Here is a 20,008-nt window from a genome sequence, read left to right as displayed (position 1 = left end):
CTGAGCCACCCAGGCGCCCCAAATAAAATCTTTTTAAAAAATGAATTTAGTTTTGAGGGATAAGGTTGGAACACATAAATGTGGAAATACTCACCTAAGGTCAATACTAAACCTGATACTATCTAGAATAGATTGAAGACTGATTTGAAGTTTCACTAGAATTTCATCCAGTGTACTTTTTGCTTTTTAGGGCTTAATGCTGGCTGATAAATGGAAAAGGAAACTACTTTCTGATAACTAATTATTGCAGAAGGCTTTTACTTAAAACTGAGATGCATTATTCATATGCTTCTCTGGTTTTGAAGGGTTTAGTGTTTATTTGAGGGATGTTTATGTCAATTATCTAATCAGAAGCAGACCCCAGACTCTGCCAGAGATATTTTGGAATGTATGATTTACTTCAAAGGAAGGTTCCATGTCTCCTTACCCACATGAACCCAATTTTTCATAGTGAGAAGTGCAAGGTAATTAGATTTTCTTTTTTCAGAGCAAAAATTATTTTTAGATTGAATTTAATGGGTCATATTTCTCTTCTCAGTAAATCTTAACAAGTATCACTCTACTCTGGAAAATATGACTCAATGGCCCACCACTGTGCCAAAGCTTCTGTGGGTCACCACAGGAACAGGTCAGATGGTAGCCATGCTCCAAGGGGCAGGTAGACACAAGGTGAAGTTGGTATCTATGACATACTCCAAGATTGAAACCAAGCAGCCAACTGGTGGCAGCAGTCCACATGCCAGCCTTTTTGTTTTTTCTAATGGAAAACTTTAGGAGGAAAAAAAACAGGAGACTGGGTGCCAGGGTTATGTGGTAGACATTTCAATCATATTCAGTCACTGAGGAAAATCCACACTGGCCACCCTGAAGAGGGTCTTTCTTTAAAAGGAAAGACGACAAATCCAGATCCAAAATCTCAAACTAATTTCTTCTCCTCTCCTCTGTGAGCTCTTCTGATTTTACACAAAGCAAGAGGGACTGAGGACAAGGAATCTAACCAGTTGGAGTAGTAACCCCAGGCGAGGCCCAAGAGAAAGAAGCAAAGGCCTAGAGTGGAGAACACATTTGAATGACACTCTCTGGAAAACTTAGAAGGACTCTGCCCTCCATTCCACTCTGTCCCACTCAGCTACCTTAAGTCTCAGTGTAGATAACACTTCCTCAGGAAAGCTAACAGACCCAAGTTTGATTAATTACCTTTCTCTCTGTGTTCTCACAATGCCTGATACTTTTCTAGAACAAAATTACCACACCGCATGGTGCTATTTAATTTTTATGTTTCTACTAGACTGCAACTTAACAGGACTAGGACAATGTCTCTCATGTTTATAATTTTATCCTCTTTGCAGAGCACTCTGTCGAGCACATAGTAAATACTTTCTATAAATGTGTTGTGTTGAATTGATGTAATGAGGACAACATGCTATCCATACCCTTAATGTCTGGGATACTTCAGATTGCTTCATAAAAGCATTTAAATACCTTCGCAACCGTAACCAGGTCCAGTAGTGTTCAAATCATCTCTACCAAGTTTTCGAAAATTCAGTCAGCAACTAAGAAGCCATTGTAAAGATCACTGTAGTACCCTATGATGACTACACATAAAACAACATGGATTTAAAGAAGGGATTCCAATAGCCATGAAAATACACACTGGCCTATACACTCACACCCTAAAAGAGAACAGAAATTGAAATAATGAATCTAATGAAAATCAGACATTGTCTTGAAATTTTGTTAATGTGCTTTTTCCCCAATTCTACTCACTTCAGTTTGATATACATGAGAAATTGGATCTAAAGGGAATTTTTGGTTCATGTATATGCATATGGTAACCACAGACTTCTAAGACATATTCTAAAGGTAATTTCAATCCATACTGCTGAGGGTGGTCTGTCTACTGTGAACTGATTCATCTGATGGACTTGACACTGTGTAGATAGACCGCATCTGAAAGCTATGAATAGAACTGCCCTTTGAGGGATGCCTGGGTGGCTCAGTTGGTTGAGCGTCTGCCTTCGGCTCAGGTTACGATCCCAGGGTCCTGAAATCGAGTCCCACATCGGGCTCCTTGCTCAGCGGGGAGCCTGCTTATCCCTCTGCCTGCCGCTCCCCCTGCTTGTGCTCTCTCTCTCTGACAAATAAATAAATAAAATCTTAAAAAAAAAAAAGAACTGCCCTTTGAGCCATTTTACTCCCAAGTCTGTTGGTTTCTATAGGAAAATATTAGGTTCTATGTGGTTGAAAATGGGAGCAGTGAAATCGGAGAAATCTGGCACAGGTAAATTGGGTAGGACAAATTTAGTTTTCCAGATAAAATGCTTCTGGACCTAAAGACTGCTGAAAGGTATTTGAAAGTCTAAATGTTGGGTGATCTTATCCAGATACCATAATGGAATATAAAAATATTAAAGAAAGATTATAGTACAGGGAGAAAAACCACTGCTACTGGAAGAAGGCTATTTGAACACATTATCACTAGAAAGGTTTAGATGATTTGCAGGTCTATCTTGCAGCCTTAGTAATTACTATAATTTAAAATGAGATTCTCTGTAGAAACTGGATGTCCTAGTTGCCCAATTAAAAAAAAATCTGTATGTTATTCTGCAATATTGGCTAAATATTTTTTCCTGGAAGGTAGAGTGGGAGGAAGCAAGTAAGAATTTTGAATTTAAAATACATATTAGGATTTCATTATTTTAAAAGATCTATAAAAAAAAGACTAATGTAATATGGACAATGGAATACATTCCTTAGAAAATTTTAAATGGTTACATGAAACCACAAAGGAGAGGAGAAAAGCAATGCAAACTATTTTCTTGCCCTTAAGTCAGTAGAATATAGTTGTTTTCTATTAATCTTAGACTATACTTTAATCAATTTAAATATAAAACTAAGGCTAGGCAACTAGCGCTATGATTATAAAGCTTTAACAATGTAAAAAATAATAGTGATATTATTTTAAAATAGGGAAGGGAAGAACTGTAAGAAAAATATGTGTACAGGTTTCCCTTTGTTTTATAGTAGAGAGTCAGATGATGTCTAACGATGACATCTATAGTTCAGACAACAAAATCTACAACCCCTGTCTATCTATCCATTTATCATTTCCTTGTTTCCTTCAAAGATTTAGCAATTAATTCTTATGAAAATAGGCACACTGTGGCACACGGAGCTCTCCTGTTGGCCAGACACATACTATAGGGAAAATTCTAAGCCATTAATAAAACTGTTGAGATTAAAATCACAAAACAACTGACAGCTTTGTGACTTTTCATCAGATTCTTGCTCAAAATGGTGCCAGTTCTTGGGCAACGCTATCATTTTGGCCACAGTATTGCTTTTTGAAGTTATATACTGAAGAGAAATCAGAAATGTTCATTTTTAGAATTTTCTGTTTGATGAGGTACCAATAGCTATCTTTTACTATGTCAATGTCTTGGCCCAAAATGAGGTTTGCCAGATATGTGAGAATATGTTATATCTCCTAGCTTTGTACTGACAATTAATTTATTTGGTGAGTGATGATGAGTAAATGAGATGAAGAGAGACTTTCTAGATTTTCTAGAATATGTGTCTGAACAAGACATAAATTTCATCAGTTCACTTGTCAAAGTCACTGCCCAGCATGATATAAGCAAGACATTTAGTAGACTGAAGTTTTATTCTTCAGTTTCATAATATAGTGATTTTCATAAGAGACTTGACAAAATTTAATGTTACAAAATTTTTCAGGAAAGATACTAACTTGCCTAACATACTCCTGGAATGCTGTAGGTGTTCAATAATTGTTATATGAATGAGTGCTAACACCCACTATAAATATTTTATGACATTGATACTTCCTTACATAAAAGTATTTCAAATTTCTAAAACATCTCCTCTTATCATCTGCTTTTCAAACTTCCTCTCCAAATCCTAAAACAAATTGTTCTACTTCATTTGAAGAGAATTAGGTGTTTTTATTACATTATTCATACTCACCTTTGTATTTTATGATATAGTTAATTGTGTCTGTCTCCCTGATCACATTGTATGTTCTTTTGAAAGCAAAGACTATGTCTTAATTTACCTTTGTTTCCCTCCCTCTCCAGTGACTAATTAGTACAGTACTTTACTAATAAGTAAAGTCTTTACCATATGGTAGCTCTGTACCCAAGTCAGTAATCGTTGAGTTGCCTTGAGATGAAATTGGTGGGTAGGTCTATAAAAAAGTTTACCTAGGTGTTTAGTAAAGTTCAAAAGTGATCATGAAGGTGAAAGAAATTTTGACACTCTAAAGTTCTAAACCAGTGTTAGTGGTTATTATCACATGCATCCATAGGTTGGAAAGCTACCAACTTTGCAGCCCTTAAGCAAAAATTCTAGAAAGTCTCCATTCATCCCATTTATCCATTATCATTCACCAAATAAGTTGATCTCCCCTGGAATAGTCCCTCCTTTGTGGGGCATCCTATCTACCCCACCTGTTCCCTCATTGACCTTCCTTAAAATGTCAGAGTTGCTGAAAGTTTGGGGAATATTTATTTTTTGTATTCTCCTCCTATATATACATAGACATCATCTCAAAAGTAAAATTTGTATAATTGTCATTGAAAAGTTGTTTATGAGAACAAAATCAAACAAGTAGCTGAGGCCTTAACCCCTCAGTAGAGCGAATACAATATCTAGATATTTCCATGTTTCACTGATTCTTTTTGACCATAATAACCACGGAGCAGCAAACATCTGCATGAAAAGCAAAAAAATTCAGCCCCTTTGATGACTGATTCCAAATAGTCAAACACTGAGTATCATGTCATCCACATCTGGTTGATAGAATGTGAATTTACTCCTTTTTATCCAGATGGCTTCAGCCATATAGATAAAGCATGGAGACTTTCCCACATTTTACATGGTACTTGGTGTTGTAGAATTCAGCTTTTCTGCTGTTCTTTTCCTCTCTTCTTGCTATTGCCTGGATCTCATTAGAAACCATTAGTGATGTAATACTAAACCTATGGAATCTTAAACATGCTTTTAAAATCCTGTGGAATAAAGATGTCTCCTACCAAACCAAAAAATGCAGTGGGAATAGACAAAGTTACATTTCTTTAAGAAAAAATGACTCATTTCATAGTTTCCAAACTGTTTTGACTGAAGCTTCTCAAAATAAACTTTCTGCAGTATGCAGCCTTTGATGTCTGACTTTGAAAAAAAAAAGTCATTTCTCAAAGATACAATCCAATCCTTTTTGGGTGTTCATGTACTTTTGCAGATTAACCTACTTTTATTTCAACCAGTGAATGACACAATATTAAATAGCCATCAGACTAAGAAAGAAAAGTATGTTTGAAGTGGTCTTAACTCCTACATAAACCAAATATAAAGAACATGCTGTATGATTTTTTAAATTACCACAAAAATAGAATTTCCAGAACATTACCAGAAGGGGGATTTGGTCCATTAAGAATAACAAAACAGTTTAGATGTCATGAAAGTGGAAGATTAGGAGTACAGTTAAGCTTAGTAATGGTATTTTTGATTCATATGCTATTTCCTAGGCTAGGCAACATTTTTAATTTTTCACAGTCTTGAACCTTAATCCTTGAAGGGTAATTCAAGTTTTAGAGCTTATATACTGCAATTTGTTTGGGGTGGCAGTTTGCCATTGACTTGCCTCTGGGTTCTTTTGTACTCTTCCAGCTGGGGGACTTAAAGGTGGCCATTTATTAACTCCAGGTCGGCACATGGCCACTGAAACAACTGGTTTTCAATCAAATCTTTTAAAAATCCAAACAGCCAGTTTTTGTGCTGTTGATCAGATTGATTTAAGGCATCAGTTGCTTCTGTTCAAATAATAGTGAATGAAATAACTGGATAACTAAACAACTTTTCTTTCCTTCTTTCTTTCTCTCTCCCACCCTCCACTCTCTCTCTCTCTCTCTCTCTCTCTCTCTCTGTGAGAGTGTCCCTTGGGAACAGCAAAAGAGGATAGATTAAGGTCTGCATTCTAGTACCAACTCTTCCCCCTCTATCTGATGCTTGACAAGTTTCTTAACCTCTCAGGCCTCCATGTTCCCATCTGTAAATGGAGAAAAAAACTCACCTCATGGATTTGTTTGGAACATTAAATAAGAGATGTGTGGCATTTGACACACATTTGGTATACAGTAAATGTGAATTTCTTCCCTGTTCCTCTTCAGTTGCACACATGGAGTCTTCTGCTTTTTCCACTTTCCTTGTGACGGTAACTTCTCAACAAAAAGAAGGGAATATTTGGGGCGCCCAGCTGGCTCAGTCAGTGGAACATGCAACTCTTGATCTCGTGATTGTGAGTTCAAGCCCCATGTTGGATGTAGAGATTACTTAGAAATAAAATCTTTAAAAAAAGAGAGAATATTTGACATCCAATCCATTCGACTACTATAAATATTAGAATCTAAGATATATCTCACTTGGTCAAATCTGAGTTCTAGAACTCAATGTCTCTGATGATGGGAAGAAGTGACTCTTGTTGGAATCTGTGTTATTCCCTGCGACTTTTAATGTTATCTTGCTACCAGAAATTAATGTTATCTTGTAACCTTCTTTTTCTTTCCTTCAGAGGCCTTTTATTTTTTACTTATTTTTTCTTTTTTGAAGTTTTTATTTAAATTCGCTAGTTAGCATACAGTGTAATATTAGTTTCAGGTGTAGAATTTAGTGATTTATCACTTACATACAACACCCAGTGCTCATCACAGGTATACTCCTTAGATCCCCATCGCCCATTTAACCTCTCCCCCCTCCCCCACTCCGGCCTCCGCCCACCTCCCCTCCACCTCCCCTTCAGAGGCCCTTTTTAAATCTATTAATCAATAACGTCTCTAAACTCCTCTTGAATTAATATGCATTTTTAGCCTGGTACCAGCACTTAAAGTAATGCATTCCGAGTGTTTACTAGCCATAATGTGAAGAGGTTGTATTATGTGGCCTGAAACTATCACTTAAACACATTAAGATTGAGATATAGTGGGGAAAAGGGGATGGGAAAGGTGCAAGGCAACTAACATTCAGGGTTTTTTTGGGTTTTATTTTGTTTTTTAAGATTTATTTATTTTGGGGGTGGTGGGGTGGAGGGAGAGGGAGAGAGCAAGAATCTCAAGCAGATTCCTCGCTGAGGGCAGAGCCGACATGGGGTTCAATTCCAGGACCTGGAGATCATGACCTGAGCCGAAATCAAGAGCTGGTTGCTTAACGACTGACCCACCCAGGCACCCCAAGACAACTAACATTTGTAAGATGACAGAAAGTTCAATAGAAAATGAATGGGCTCTTAGACTCAGGTAAACTTGCACCCTAACTCTAGCTCTGTCTCATTCTAATGCATAAAGTTGAGGAGAGTCAACCCAGTCAAAGCAAGTTTGCTTTGCTAAATAACTTTGTTAACACTACTAGAAAGTTAACTTTGGATTTCCTTTTTCAAAGCATTGATTTTAATGAGTAATTAGGGAAGCTCATGGTCTTTAAATTGCTATAAAATATTTAAGTATTAAAGAAGGAGAGAAATTACTGTATTTTCCTCTCTGTGTAAGGATAATTCCATGGCCTAACTTTCAGATTTGTTAGAAGCCTTACGTGTATTCTTTCAGGATAACATGGAAATTTCTGCTTTAGTGAAGTCATTTGTAGTTGATTGTTGATTTGTACCGTTTACAAAATTATATTCAGTTATGCAGTTAATGTAAAGACCTCTAATCACAAAATAACCCAAGGTCATTTTATACTTACAATAAAAAATGATCTTGGCCCTTCCTGTAGATTAATCTCCCAAATGATTTATTAGTCATTCACAACACAGTTCTTTGACCCAAGGGTCAGAGTTCAGTGTTGCATCTGGGCAGGGATCCCTCTACAGACTAACCAGAATAGACTGGGATATGTTGAGGAGAAATAAAGGCACATTTGTAGATTCTTCACTGACTTTCTTTTCCTTCACACTTTTATTGTCACCATCTTAAGTCAGGTTTCAAGAATTGCCAAATTTATTTCCATACCTCTCTCTTCTTTTTTTAGTCCACTCCATGGTCCATCTTATCCCATATTTTGATAATTTTTTTAAAATTTAAAATTTCTATTTTTTAAAAAGATTTCATTTATTTATTTGACACAGAGAGAGAGCACAAGCAGGGGGAGCGGCAGGCAGAGGGAGAGGGAGAAGCAGGCTCCCCACTGAGCAGGGAGCCCGATGTGGGACTCCATCGCAGGACCCTGGGATCGTGACCTGAGCCAAAGGCAGACACTTAACCGACTGAGCCACCCAGACACCCCTCATTCCATATTTTGAATCTGATTTTGAATCTTCACTAACTACCATTTACATAAAAAGTCCTAGCATCTACGGTCTACTTCAAAGAATAAAGTGCAAAATTGAGATCCACGGACATAATCAATACAACTCACTTCCCTCAATACCCTCCCATCTGGGCTTTTGAACATGGTCATCCATCAATACAACTTGCGTGTTTCTGCCCAGATGACTGCTCTCTTCCTGAGCACAAGTGAAATATTTTCACTCTTCCTACTTACCTGAATCTTAACTCTTCTTTAAGAGTCAATCTTCTTTTCAAAGCTTTTCCTCAGTACTGCAGCCCATTTACTCAACAGATAGCAGAGCTTTTCAAATCCATTCTTCCTTTTATAGAGACCAAGGCCTGCAGAGTCTGTGACTTGCCAAGGTCATATGGCTAGTTAGGAGTATCAGCAGAACTGAGAATCAAGGTCTTTTAACACCTCGCCAGGACTTTTCACCACACAGCAACTGTTGTCTGATTGTGATGAGAGACATTTTACTTAAAATATTGTTTTTGTATTATTGGTTAATTGTTCTTAAGTATGTAACCTTGAATGACCAAGTTCTTCCTGGGCTGCTCTTTGCTTTCATAACTGAATAAAATTATTGGGGCCTCCATCTCAATATTTCTGGGAATCCCCAAGAAAGAAAGTGATGGGAACGCCTGTGTTTTCCTGTCAACTCCTGCTCCAAATCCTTTCCAGTCTCTCTCGGATTCATCCTGAACATGGAAAAATTCCTTTTTTCCCCCCTCATTCCCACAAAGCTGCTATGTTTAACAGACTCTGATGAATGATTTGAGGTGATAGAGAGATATTACAGTGCAGCAGAGACTAGATCACAGTTTAAAATTAATATTCGACATGGTGTTCAGTGGGGCCTACGGAGGAAGAGGGCTAGTGAGTTACCTGAGACTGATATGGCTGAGGAGAAAGTCAGTTTTTTAACTCTTTGCCTTAATTCTCTCCCAAGTGATTGCTGGGGGTGGGGGAGTATTCACCTTTTATAGCCACAGAGGAAGGTCAGCATGTTTACATAAACAGAACAGTCATCTACCCTGGGCTTATGCCCTTAGTAACTCTAGGAAACAACAAAAGTTTTGATGCTAGTTTTTCTTTAACTTGGGCCAGATTGAATATTTAGGCACTGCTCCCTTTCTCACTAACAGGGCAAATATCAGGGGTCAGTGGGTGCATTTTTCCCTTTCAATCTCTACATACATAGTTGGGAAAAGAATCCAGCAGTATTGTGCAGAATGTCTTAAGATTACAAAGAGGACAGAAGGAGGACATAGGAGCTTGCTGATATTTACCTAGTACTTTTCTTCATGTCTGTGACCATATTACTGCATGGTCCCTCATTCAATTGCCACATCAGTGCAAGGCAGATATTTTCCACTTTAACAGAGAAATGAAACACTCTGCAAAAGTCACCCAGCATATAAGGGGCAGATCTGGACTTCAAACCCAGATCTGTCTGACATTAAAGCATTTACTCCTGCTTCAAAACAGCTAAAGAAACTGCAGAGCCTGGCCAGAGGACAGCCGTCATGGTCTAGGCATAAGAGTGCGTGAATGATGGAAACAAGGGTGGGAGAGGAGTCGAGAAAGCCCTCGTGACCAAAACAGCCCGAGTAGAATCCTAGATCTGGTGCCTATTGATTGCATTTCTGGTGAGGGAAAGGGTGACCTTGAAGGTAATACTGATATTTCAAATCTATCAGTGTACTGAGAGTAAGAAGAAATCGGAATGTCCATCAGAGATGCTATTTGAGGAAGGTGATGGTAAATCCACAGTGGGCTGAGATGGGAGACAGAGGAGGTGAATTTCCTTTCAGCCTTCCTTCTGTTGAAAGCTCTTTGATTTTCCACAAACTCAGAGACCTCGTACAGAATCTGAATTGGGTATCCCCACTCAGTTTTTATAACCCAAGAAGGGCAACATGTTCAATAGACTGTCACCAAGAGCCTTTCTGGGCAGCTTTTATTTATTCCTCTCACCTACAAGTGGGCAAGAGGGGCAGGTATCTGGTTTTTGTTACTGTGTAGAAGTACAATTACCGTGTCGTTGATGTGAACCTATAAGCATTGCATCTGAACTGATACTGCACCATGTCTAAACAGAGGACTCTGTGGCACTTTACTTACTAAGTTAAGTTTGGCAATCCTCACTCTGTTCCAGTCAAACATTTTCTTAGCCATATTAGGTTATATGGAAATAAGCCAGATCACAGCTGGTGTATGAGTAGGTCCTCGGCACCGATGCAATTTCTTGAGAGCCTTTTCTCACTGGTTTAAAAGGAATAGAGACAAATGTGGCTCAGAATATATTTTGAAACATGGCTGGAAAGAAGAACAAAATCTCACCAATCCCAAAAGTATTAATAATAACAATTGAGACCAAAATCAGATTTTTTAAGTTGGAAAGATTTGGGTATTTGTTTCTTATTGAAAGGCTGAATCACTTTATTTATTTATTTATTTATTTTTTTAAAGATTTTATTTATTTATTTGACAGAGAGAGAGATAGCAAGAGAGGGAACACAAGCAGGGGGGAGCGGGAGAGGGAGAAGCAGGCTTCCCGCCGAGCAGGGAGCCCGATGTGGGGCTCGATCCCAGGACCCTGGGATCATGACCGGAGGCGAAGGCAGACGCCCAACCGACTGAGCCACCCAGGTGCCCCAAGGCTGAATCACTTTATTAAAAGCCCAACCAATCTTATCACAGATGCAGCGGAAGAAATCAGAGCAAAGTCACATCAGCCATCCCATGATTTTCTATTCTTTTTTTTTTTTTAAAGATTTTATTTATTTATTTATTAGAGAGCAAGCGAGAGAGAAACAGCATGAGAGAGGAGAGGGTCAGAGGGAGAAGCAGGCTCCCCGCTGAGCCGGAAGCCCGATGCGGGACTCGATCCCAGGACCCTGGGATCATGACCTGAGCCGAAGGCAGTCGCTTAACCGACTGAGCCACCCAGGTGCCCCATGATTTTCTACTCTTGCTCTTATGACTTAGTCTCTTGGGTTAAAAAGCTAGCATTTGAGTTCTGGATCCACTACATTCTGAAGCAGTCATGGACACTGGCTTAATTTCATTGTTTGTCAAATGGAGATGATATACTGTCTATCTCACAGGATTCTAAGAATCAAATGAGATAATGCATGATCTGACTATGACAGTGGAAAGCATATTTATGTGCTTTCTATACTTTCTCTTTTAAATTACAACTTTTGGTGAAAAGTTGTAGTAGCAGAAAAAAGACCTTTTAGGTCATTTAACTGGTTGCTTTGGTATAGTTGTCTGCCCTTCATTCAGAACTAACTGTATCCTGTCTCGACAGCTCACAGATAATTCAGCCATGTATTCATTCATCTGTTCAATGTATTGAGCAGTTAGCAAGTGCCAAGCTGTTAATGAATATCCTCCCAGCAAATAGGTGATGAATCTATAATGCTCCTCTGTCTTATCATTAGAACTCTTTTCAGGTATTTTGACTGTTGGCCACTCATTTGATCCACTCCTATTTGTTGAGTGACTAATATATTGTAGGTGATGGCAGAGTGCTAAGGAACCAGAGGTTAAACAGCAACAAGAAAACCCAGACACACCCTCATGGAGCTTTCAATCCCGGTAGGGAAGACAAACAGTAAATAAATGTCACTTACAAATTGTGATCATACATGAAGATAAATGACAGAGAGCTGTAATAGAATAACATGAAGGTAAAAATCTTCAAAATCTGTGTATCTAACAGAACTCTTCGTTTATCATACCTTAGCAAAAAATGGCTAGGATACTTGAAATCTTTAACATAACGTCCTATGCTTGTGCTGTAACACAGAAGTCAGAGTTTCAGGGGTATCGCAAATACTATGCCAGCTTTGAGTTTGTGAGTTTAGGGAAAGCAAAGAATTACCCAAATGAGAAATGTGCTATTGTCGGAGTGAGGGGTGAGGCAATCATTGCAGTATTAGAGAACAGCATGTCCCAAGACTCTGTGGCCTGCAGGAGTTGGATCCATGCAAGAAATTGAAAGAAAGCTAGTGTGACCAGATCACAAGAGTTGTGGCTCAGGGGATGCTGGGGAGGTGGGCAGGGCCAGATCATATACAGTATTGGGGGTCATGATAAAGAATTGACTCTATATTCTGAATGTGCTATCAGGCTATTGAAGTGTTTTAAGCAGGGCAGTGACATGATCAGATCAGTGTTTTCAGAAATGCCTTTATTTGCAGAAGGCCAGAAGATTGGAACAGAGAGATGAGTCAGGAGGTTCCTGGAGTGGTCCAGATGAGATATAGTGGCTTGGATTAGGGTGGTAGCAACAAGGATGAAGATAAATGGACCCTTTCAAGTAAATATTCCAAAGGGAGAGTCACCTGGATTTAGTAATTTATCATGGGGAGAGATGTAGATTAGATGGTAAAGAAGCAGTGACTGGAGTGACTCCCAGGTCCAGGGCTCAAGCAACCAGGTGAATGCCGGTGCCCTTTACTGAGATGGGAAAAACTCAGAGATCATGGACCATGTTCAATTATATTCTTTTGGCTGAAAGAAAAAGTAACAGTGCTGGAATGTTCTGTGAGTTGTAGAGAGGAAACAAAAGTATGAGATAAAATCCCCATCTTTAGAGTGCTTGTGCCCCAACCATTAGACCCACTGTTACCTCTTCCTTAACAGACCTTCTCAGTCCACCAGAGGCTCTCCTGTGATGCTATGGATCACCACTACCAGCACTGGTTTTTTCTCTTCTGCCTCCCACTGTGTGTGTCCACATATAATGTGCTTGATTTTAATGGTTTAGCTTGCCTCATATGTGAATAACCTCATTTCTAAAGGCTCAATTTGTTCAATCTTTAAAATCAGGTTTTTAAATACAACTTTGGGGGGGGTTCTTCTCTAATCTTGACAGTGAATGGATGATACTCTTCAGTTATTTGGTATTTACTGTAACTCAGCTCCAAATATTTTGGTGGCATTGCAAATACTGTTCCAACTTTTCCAATTGGTTATTTGAAACAAGAAGAAGTCACAGAAAGAAAGTATGATTAGTCTGATCCCCCAGCGTCACTAAGCCCTCTATATTACTTAGCAATTTGAAACAAAGCAGTCAAGATTTAGGGATAAAGATTTATGTACAAGAATGTCCATTACAGCATTATTTGAAACTTGAAATACTTTACATGCGTAGTGATCGAGGAATGTTTAATATGAATGATGACGTTATTAATCATGTTACAAGAATGATGTAGGAAAACATGCATAAGTGAAAAAATTAAATACATGACATATTAAATTCTCTTTTAAAATAGAATCATTTGGGGGCGCCTGGGTGGCTCAGTTGGTTAAGCAACTGCCTTCGGCTCAGGTCATGATCCTGGAGTCCCGGGATCGAGTCCCGCATCGGGCTCCCTGCTCAGCAGGGAGTCTGCTTCTCCCTCTGACCCTCCTCCCTCTCATGCTCTCTGTCTCTCATTCTCTCTCTCTCAAATAAATAAATAAAATCTTTAAAAAAAAAAAAAATAAAATAAAATAGAATCATTTGTGTGGCTAAAAAACAACTAGAAGGAAATATTTGAAACTTTAATCTCAAGGCAGGAGGGATTAAAAGAGACTTTATAATTGTTCTACATATATCTCTGTATTTTCTAAAGTTTCTGTAATGAAATGTATACTTGTATATTCTCCATAATAAGATGTATATCGATATAGCATCCAGAGATAGGTCTGACTTTACAGATTTGGTGATTTGCGACCTTTTACAATGGAGTAAAACGGAAACAAAAGTGGTCTTGAAAACCATCAGTATTTCATTCTGTCAGTAAATAATTGTCGAGGACTGTGTGAGTTACTATGAGAACATGAAGCAGTGTAAAAATGTAATTGCTCACTCAGGGAGCTTATGATCAAGAGCCAGCACTCCTGGATTTCCCTCCTTTGGATTCAGACAGCCTAAAAATATAGTAGGGACACTTTTGGTGTTCATTTCTGAGCTTTTCCTTTTGAGCCATATCAGGAAATGAAAGGGCACAGAGAAAAGAAAAAACATTCCCTAAACAGTGTATCTCTGAAGCCTCAAATGCATTTAAATTCTGGCTAAATGTAATGTTTTCCTCTCTCCATCTTCTAGTATATTCCACGTAAGTATTTTTAGTTCTGTTCAAGGTTCTGGGATGGCGTTCGTATGTGGCCTCAGTTCTGTTATTTGCAGTCATTTGTTTTTCATTCTTGCACAGTAATTTGTCACAATCACGTTTTTATGTTCCGAACATGTAAGAATTTTTGTCTCTGGAAAACATATTTTAGAACTTTTTCCTTTTGAAACTGCAAGACATGTTTTACAGTTATATATTTCAGCTCTTTTTATCCTATAATCGTGCCTGAATATTGGCAGAATTGCCGTTTCAAAAGAGAGAGACAGAGCTACCAAGTAGTTATTTGGTGGCAATTTCCCAAAAGGTTTTATTGAATAATTTGTCTTTTTCATTTAATTCAATCAACTCAACTATTAATGTTAGAACTGATGAGGCTTCTGTGGTATTTTGGTTGGCATATAAATAGAGGCATCGCTATGTTTAAACAATGCTGTCCTTTGGAGATAAAATTATTATGGGCTGTTCAATTTGAAATGTATTAATGTGGAAATGGTTTCATTGACCCATCTGTATCTTCACTCCATCCTCCATTGGGTTAATAACACACATCATTTTTTAAAAGAAAGCATCCTGGTTTTAAGTTTGTGGCTATAACAGATTGAAGCTGGGATATTGTCCACATTACCATCAACCATCTAATATAATTGCCAATAAAAATGTCAGTACCAGACTTCAGTGACATTCTGATTGTCCACCTTGCATCGGCTTTCAGTCTGGTCCCAGGAAGAAGGACACTGGCTAATGAATCAAGATTTAGAATGGAAAAAGTATGAGCATCTGGGGACCTCATTTATTTATTCACTTAACATATATTTATTGAGAAATTAGTATGTACTCAGAGCTATGCTAAGCACTGGGGATACAGAAGTAAGTAAGACATTAAGAGGGTATATCTCCTATTTAGTGTCCTTACCATAATAAAATTTTTTTATATTTTTTTTTTTAAAGATTTTTATTTATTTATTTTGAGACAGAGAGAATGAGAGACAGAGAGCATGAGAGGGAGGAGGGTCAGAGGGAGATGCAGACTCCCTGCCGAGCAGGGAGCCCGATGCGGGACTCGATCCCGGGACTCCAGGATCATGACCTGAGCCGAAGGCAGTCACTCAACCAACTGAGCCACCCAGGCGCCCCTTCCATAATAAAATTTTTTTAAAAAAAGAACTCAACCCAGGGGAGCCTGGGTGGCTCTGTCAGGTAAGTGCCCAGCTCTTGGTTTCGGCTCAGATTATGGTCTCCGGGTCATGGGATCGAGCCCTGTGTCGGGCTTTGTGCTCAGTGAGGAGTCTGCTTGAGATTCTCTGCCTCTCCCTGCCCCCTGCTCATGCTTGCTCTCTCTCTCTCTCTCTCAAATAAATAAATAAATAGAACTCAATCCAAAGAAAGAAGTGAATAAGACATAAATGGAAATATTTATTTCCTACTGAAGAGTTAGCTCTATGAGGACAAAGATCTCTATTCATCTCTGCTATATCCTTAACAACTGCCATTTATTTTTTAAAGATTTTATTTATTTGTTTGTTTGAGAAAGATAGAGCATACACAAGTGGGGGGAGGGGCAGAAAGAGAAGGAGAGAGAGAGAGAATCTCAAGCAGACACCATACTGAGCATGGAGCCCAACGCGGCACTGGATCACACGACCCCAAGATCATGACCTGAGCCGAAACCAAGAGTCCAATGCTTAACTGACTGAGCCACCCGGGCTCCCCAACAACTTCATTTAATAACTGGAAGTACAACCCCAAATTGGGTCTGACTTACTGTCTCATGAAATAGGATTAGTAGAAGAGCCAACCTCAAAATTTTTCTCCCTGTATGACATACATGAGGAATGATATCCACAGGAACACACATAGGTAGGCCTTTTTCTTCCATTCAAAAAAGATCCCTAGAATGTAATTGAGTGAGAGTCAAGTTTATAGGGATAACCTTGAGTACGTTGTAATGTTTTAAAAAGTAAATCATCTGGAATCTGAAATTTCTGATGACACGTCGCCAGTGATGCTGTGATTGAGACTCCATATGGAAAGCCACTGTGGTGTGCCACCATGCCTTGACAGATCTATTTGATGTTCAAGTACTTTGAGGGAAGGACAGTTGCTTGAAGGATTTGTCACTTGTTGCACTCTACCCATTATGTGATTACTGCAAAGACAGGTCAGATTGAAAGGCCCACAAAGAATCATTCCTTGAGATTGTTACTTTTAAAAATTTTAGCCCACGGGAATTAAACAGTGGATTGATCTCATTTCTAAAACCAAATATAGTGATTGATTTGTCCTAAAATGAAAAATAACCAGCTCCTGCTAAATGAACTTTGTTGTTAAATAATCAAATAAAAGAAGAATAGTGTTCTGCAAAAAGAACAGATTGGAGGACCTTGATGTACCCACCACTAGCTGTGAAAGAGTTTGGGTAAACCTTTTAACCTCGCTAGACCTCTCTAAGTCCCATTTATAAAGTGTTGCAAATGATACTTGTCTTACTGACCTCTGGAGTTGCCATGAAAATCATTTGAGGAAAGGGATACGAAAGCTCTGTTTATTATAAAAGTGCTGTGTATTTTTGTATTCTTAACTCATTTGTGATGTCACTAGATGTCACTTGAAAATTAGTCCGCAAACTGATCTCACTGATGATAGAAGCGTAATTGCCCTATGACCAACCCGCTTTGTCCCTACCAAGCATTCCAGACATTTCAGTGCAGGAACAAGGTCTATGGGAAAAAGTCAAAAGGAGACTGATCAGAGGAATTCCACTGGCCCTTCCCAGGGCCCTGTACAAAAAATGGTCCCCCGTGCGTTGTTATTTTGCTGTTTTTGCCGATGTCCACAGTTTCCAAGACAATAACAGACTGATAACTGGGTGATGATGAACAGACAGAGTAAGTGTGATGATGTTATACCAGTTTTCTAGTGCAAAGGACTTGGCATCTTATCCGTGGGACTGTGGCCTCCACTGGCTACTCTTTCAGCCGGATGTGCAAACCATTAATGCTGAAGCTGATTTTCTTTAAAATGCTGAGGAATAACATCAACCAGTGATTTTTTTCAGAGTTTCACCTTTTGTTACACGCGTTAGACAAGATGATTCTAGGTTCTGCTGTAAGCCCCAAGTCCTCCTGCTGCCCAGATTCCCTATGTCAGCATTTTATCCTTCACACCAACTGAGCTAAAGGCTCTGGATTAGGTCTCAAGCACGTAGCTCTGGGGTGGAAGAGAGTGGTGGGTAGTGCTGGCTGGTTAGAAAGTAAAGAAGAGGAACAGGATCATTCCACTTTGAGTATTATTTTGCTTTGTGTTTTTGCTCATCTAAGCAACTGGCCTTAAGATGAGCAAAATACAGAAATATAATATGTAGCCCTGTACTTAGGTACTCAAATTTCAAGCAGCAATCAAATGAACACTAGAAGAAGTTTCAAGAATGCTTTAAATAAACAAGTACATATTATATAATAGGAACACAAAAATCAATTCACTGAATCAATCAAGTATAATGAGTTGCCTGAATTGAATAAATAATCCAATTGCTTGGATGGCCTGTAGTCTTAAGTGGAAAGTACTGAATTAGGATACTGCTTCTTTGTGAATATCCAAAATTCCTGAAGACCAACTTCATGGATAGACTGTCAGTAAATTGAGTCTACTGGAATTAAAGGGATTCAGTCATGAGCATTCTAATCTTTGTAGTTGCTTCTCTCTATATGTAAGAAGCTATACACAGTTTCCTTTTGTGTATGTGTGTACGTGGTAAGAACATTTAACATGAGATGTACCCTTTTAACAAATTTTTAGGTGCACAGTGGTGTATTATTAACTGTAGGCACTGTGCTGTACAGCAGATCTCTACAACCTATCCATCCTGCTGGCAAGAATGTAGAAAAAAATCAGAGCCCTGGTAAGAAAATAAAAATAGTGCAGCCACTTTGAAAAAATGTCCTGCAGTCCCTCAATTAAAAAATTACCATATGACCCTGCAATTCCACTTCTAAGTATATACCCAAGAGAAATGAAAAAATACGTCCACACAAAAACTTGGACACAAATATTTATAGCAGCATTATTCATAATATTTAAAAGATGGAAACAACCCAAATGTTCATCAGTGGATGAATGGATAAACAAAATGTGATATAGCCATTCAGTGGAATATTTGGCCATAAAGTTAAGGAAGTACTAATACCTGCTACCATATCGATCACCTTGGAAAACATTGTGCTAAGTAAAAGAATTCAGTTACAAAAGACCACATATTATATGATTCCATTCATATGGAATGTTCAGAACAGGGAACTCTATAGAGACAGAATATAGATTAGTAGTTGCTTTGGTCTGGGGGAGGTAAGGGAGACTGGGAGGAGAGTGATGGCTACGGGGATAGGGTTTCTTTTTGGGTGATGAAAATGCTCTATATTGATTTTGGTGTTGGTTGCTCAACTCTGAATATACTAAAAACTATCGAATCGTACACTTGAGATGGGTGACTTGTATAGTATGCAAACTCTATCTTAATAACACTATTCTTTTAAAAATAAAATAAGATAATACTTGATAAAAAATAGATTCTCAATTTAAAAAGCATAGAAGCCATACATGGACAGGAGAGAGGCAGGAAGACCGCATTTGTTGGAAAATTAAATATACATAAAAATTAAGTGCACTGTTTCTTATTCATTGGAGCCCAAACATTTAACATAGTGCCTTATGAGCGATAGAACAAACATCAGTGCTTGTTGATAATGATAATGATGAGAGCAACCATGGTGGTGGTGATGCTGCTGCAGGCGGTGACAACAGCCAAGCCAGCTGCCTCTCCACAGTCTTTGGGCTATTTATTTAATATCTGCATCATCAGGTCTTTCGTAATGAACGGTAGTTATATCAAGGTCCAGCTGCAGGTATACCAGGATCCTCTAAAGAGAAAGTTACATTTTTCTCAGGAGTTAATGTCTTGTATGTTTGTAGCCACAGGAAGCTTATCAAACACTGACGTCAGCTGCTTTCCCATGAGAAGTCTAGAAATTTCATAATGCCATAAATGACTTTCTCTTTCCTATTTGCTTCAGACAAGTAGAGAACTTTTCATAATGCTTAAAAATAAACATCTGACCTTCACCCTGCCATGGATACATTCTTACTGCTTCTCCAATCAGAAATTATCTTGCCTGTAAAAATCCACTCTCATTCTTCTGTTAACAATTGAAAGATTTTGGCCAGTACAAATAGCATCATGGATTATTCTTAATTCATTAACTGTTCAAGGAAAAATAGGAACGCCTGCAGCAAACACACTGTTTAAAGACATCAAGGCCCTCCCTTCATACTATTATGTAATCTTGTTCTGTTCCATTAAGAATTTTTTTCTTCTTCATAGTTGTACAAAAACGGCTCATCTGAGAACATATATCTAAGCTATATCCTTTGTGTTCCTTGAAATTTTAAGGGAAATTCAACAAAATTCTATGCCACTGATGGTATAGAAATAAGCAAAGGGTTCATTTGATTCATTCTGCTTTCCAGATACAGAATAACAAGGGAGG

General features: G+C 38.4%; 1 protein-coding gene and 1 long non-coding RNA gene across 10 annotated transcripts in view; one reads left to right on the top strand and one right to left on the bottom strand.

The window, feature by feature from the left end:
* The window catches only part of CALD1 (caldesmon 1), a 177,563-nt gene that overhangs the window by 33,233 nt on the left and 124,322 nt on the right, over window positions 1-20,008 (top strand). The gene's annotated exons all lie outside the window — the stretch shown is intronic.
* The window catches only part of LOC115939361 (uncharacterized), a 203,532-nt gene continuing 202,538 nt past the window's right edge, over window positions 19,015-20,008 (bottom strand). For all 8 annotated transcript variants that reach the window (XR_014139121.1, XR_014139117.1, XR_014139123.1 and 5 more), the window contains one exon: window positions 19,015-19,379. This is a non-coding gene — a long non-coding RNA (uncharacterized LOC115939361). The remainder of the gene's footprint in view (window positions 19,380-20,008) is intronic.

This window comes from Leptonychotes weddellii, chromosome 12, assembly GCF_054177405.1.
Source record: "Leptonychotes weddellii isolate Sample4059 chromosome 12, ASM5417740v2, whole genome shotgun sequence".
Classification (NCBI taxonomy): domain Eukaryota; kingdom Metazoa; phylum Chordata; class Mammalia; order Carnivora; family Phocidae; genus Leptonychotes; species Leptonychotes weddellii.
The sequence above is the reverse complement of the archived record's forward strand: the minus strand, read 5'-3'. Positions and strand labels throughout refer to the sequence as shown.